Source organism: Triticum aestivum, chromosome 4D (genome assembly GCF_018294505.1).
Source record: "Triticum aestivum cultivar Chinese Spring chromosome 4D, IWGSC CS RefSeq v2.1, whole genome shotgun sequence".
Classification (NCBI taxonomy): Eukaryota; Viridiplantae; Streptophyta; class Magnoliopsida; order Poales; family Poaceae; genus Triticum; species Triticum aestivum.
In genome coordinates this window covers 6,416,155-6,420,082 of record NC_057805.1, presented here as the reverse complement: position 1 = coordinate 6,420,082, position 3,928 = coordinate 6,416,155, and positions in this window count along the sequence as shown.

The following is a 3,928-nucleotide window of genomic DNA, read 5'->3' as shown; positions in this document are numbered from 1 at the left end:
CGAGGTGTATGCTCTAACTTGGCAGGGTTATGTTGCTCATATCGTGCGTATGGTGTCTCGCATTGCTATGTCATTTGATTAGTTTAGACATGCTTTGCGTGAATGCCACCTGTTCAGTGTCTAGTTACCATATATGTGAATTATGCATTGCCATCTTGTTGCAAGACATTATATATGTGAATTATACAATGCTATCTTGTTGCAAGGGCATTATATATGTGAATTATGCAATGCCATGCTATTTAGCCAATCATCATGTATGTGAATTATATCATGCTATCATTTTTTTGTATTACGTGTTCCATTTGTCGACAACGTTTGTATATTCAACTACTCTTCCTGTTCATCAGCCATTTGAAGCGGTGATGGAAGTATCTGGAGTGAAAACAAGGTATTCAGAGCAGACAATGCTACCTGCTGAAGCAGACATCTTGCTGGTTACAGAGAGCTCCTTAGAGGAAGATTCAGAGACTGATGACCAGTCCTATTTCCCCCCTGAGGTCTATGCTCAAACTTGGCAGGGTTATATTACCCATGTCATGCATGTTGTCTTGCATTGCTTAGTTTTTACATCATATATGGATTGCCATCTGCTTACTTGCTTACTATATAAATCATATATTTGAATTATATCATGCCATCATGTTTACATAGTACATACACATCATCTATCTGAATTATGGCATGGCAACCCATTTAATAAAGACATCATATAGTTATATCATCTCATCCTGTTTAGTGTTTACAGTCATCATATTTTGAATTATGGCATTCTATCCGTGAATGTATGTGAATTATGGCATGCCAACCTATTTAATAAACACATTATATAGTTATGTCATGTCATCCTGTTTACATAATCTCATATTTTGAACTATGTCTTTCCATCTTTTTTAGTTAGCCATCATAATGTGAAATTGTGTCATGCTATCCTGTTTAGTTAGCCATCATATATGTGAAATTGTGTCATGCTATCCTGTTTGGTTAGACAACATAAATATGAATTATTTCATGCCCTCTTTTATTCCCCACTATCCATTGCACCTGTCTATCATACAATGTCTATACTTTCAATTACTTTTCTTGTTTATTAGCCATTTGAATTGGAGAGCGTGATGGCAGTATCTAAGGGAGTAACAACACGGTCTTCAGAAAAGATAGTGCTACCAGTTGATGCAGATAGAACCACGGTTGTACTTGCCCAAGGACCAGATCCACCACACATAACCCAGACTCTCGTAGATTGTACCCCTACCCAGTTGGACAGAGAACCAGCTACACCCCTTCTAACCCCAACCCCGGCAGATAGTAACCCAGTTCCAGTTGACACATCACCGTCTCCAGCACAGAGCACCCAAACACGAGCAGTTAGTAAGGGAACTGCAGTGCCCAAAGCACGAGGACCACCACTTCGAATCCCAACTCAACGCTTACATGAGAAGAAGATTTGTTCTCAGGTCAGGTTCTGTAGCTATGGTTCATACTCCTTTGCTCTTGCATTACTGTATTTACTCATACCAACTATTTTCAAATTTGAAGGATGGAATTGAAACTCCAATGGCGCAACAGGTATGTTTTAAACCTGTTTCTTTAACAGGTTTGCTGTTGTAACCTGCTCTATGTTGATTTCAGTTTCAATTGAATAAATAGTTATGTTCTCATGTCATGCACATTACAAGTGTTGTTATTGCTCTATAGTTACCCACACTTATATTCTCTCTATTCTGCTTTGTCTTGAACAAATATTATTTGAACTGTGTCTCTATCTTGATTTGGCAACAAAAACTAGAATGATATAGACCATAAAGTGACCATGGTACATAGATATATGTTTGTTTCATGCTGTTATCCTGTCCACTTTACTACTGAACTCATTTACCAAAATGAGTTTCATACAGTACATGGTAAACATGTGATGTGTCTACTTGTTTCTCTTTTAGAATGCGGACAAAATATTGGAGAACAGTACCGCATTATCCAATGGTAAAGGAAGTAATGCAGATAAGGTTCAAGATAGTGAGACATCCCTGCTGGTCTCCAAGAAAGCTGATAAAAACTATCTTGACGATAGTGAGGGAATCCAAAAGTCATGTCTTGATGTAGTGTTCGAGTTACTGGCCACTACTGCTAGCACAAGCTCTTCGAACTCGTTGCCTGAATCAGTTCGTCTTCTTGAGTCTCAACTTCAAGTTGAAAGACATCGATCAGATGTGCTGCGACACGAAGCTGAAGGACTGAGGAAGTCCTTGCAGATTTCAGATGCATATTTTCTGGTGCAACAGCAAGCGCTGGAGGATTTAAGCGCCAAACAAGAGAAAGTTAATAAGCTTGCTAAGCATCTTGCCAGCATTATGGGTACCCAGGATATTGTTTCTTGAGATCTTCTGAAGTGGTTTCAGTTCTGGATTTGTTTTGCTGCGGCGTTTATTTGCGCTGGTCGCCAACTTTGACAACCAGTGTATATGATATGCTGCTTTGTTCCCTATATTTGCACTGGTGGCGAACTTTGATGCCCAGTGGATGTAATATGTGTAATAGCCGTGATAGCCTAGCGTTAGTTGCTTGCTTATTTATTTCCTTGTTGTCTTGTTTATTTGTTTGCTTGTAGTCATTGCAGTTCTTTTTCCGCGGTTAGCTAGTGGCTGCAATAACCTATTTTTTAAAACTAGGCCACAATAACCATGGGCTAATATTTACTGTAGTGACACTAGGCCTCCTACTGGCCGTAGAAACAGTGGGCCTTCTACGGGCCGTAGAAACAAGGGGCCTTCTACGGGCCGTAGAAACAATGGGCCTTGTGCGGGTCGTATCATCAATGGGCCTTATACGGGCCGTATGATCGATTGGCCAAACATGGGCCAAACAGACCGCATTATGGCCGTAAACGGGCTAGAGTTGGAATCGTCCGTTCATGGGCCGACCATTACGGGCCATCGTTAATAGGCCGTATTTGGTGATGCTATGAAAATGGCCCAACAGACTAACGGTCCACAAACGGGCCGACTGTAACGACGGGCTGAATTTGGCCCACAAGCAGAAAATGATAGTAACGGGCCGTAAGTAACCGAATGCTGCAAATGAGCCCAAGAATAAATGGGCCCTCAGAAGGCCGAAAGTTAACTTGGGCTGGAAACGGCCCAACGGAATAACGGGCCGTTAATGGGTATAAAGTGATACACTGTTCATCACGGGCCAGTTTCACCACGGGCCGTTAATGGGTGTAAAGTAATACACTGTTCATTACGGGCCAGTTTTAGCACGGGCCGCTAATGGGCCAAGAGTTACAAAGGGCCTCATATGGGTCGAAAGACGTCATGGGCTATACATGGGCCAGAAGTGAAAACAGGCTGGAATCATATTGGATGGCCCAGATGACACTACTGGGCCTAATTCGGATAGGGCGTAACGGGCCTTGGGTTAGCGGGCTATAAATGGGCTATATGCAAACAGGCCGTTAACATGCTTTCCATGGGCTGGCCCGCCAGCTTTTGACCAAGTCAAACGGGCCGGCCTTTTCACAGGAATGGGCCACTGTTGGGCCGTGCCACATGTCGACGTATCATAGGCGCCTTCTGTCCAGTGAGTGGATGACATCTGTCCCAACGATGAGCCGACACGTGTTTCCTCTAGCCAATGATGATTTTACACGTGGAAAATCCCCACTGGTCGGGCTGTTAACGGGTTATCGGATCCAAAACCCGACCCGATAGCTTAACGGCGTTCCGTTACGGTGGATGCACGTGTCGGTCACCCTTGACGAAAGCACTTCTGTGACGCGCGATTTATCGTCATGGAAGTGGACACTTCCGTGATGATAATTTTGGTAATGTCATGGAACACTTCTACGACAGCACAGGTATGACTATCTTGATTCTGTCATAAATTTGTCATGGATGTACATGCATGACAAAAAACGCGACCTACTATG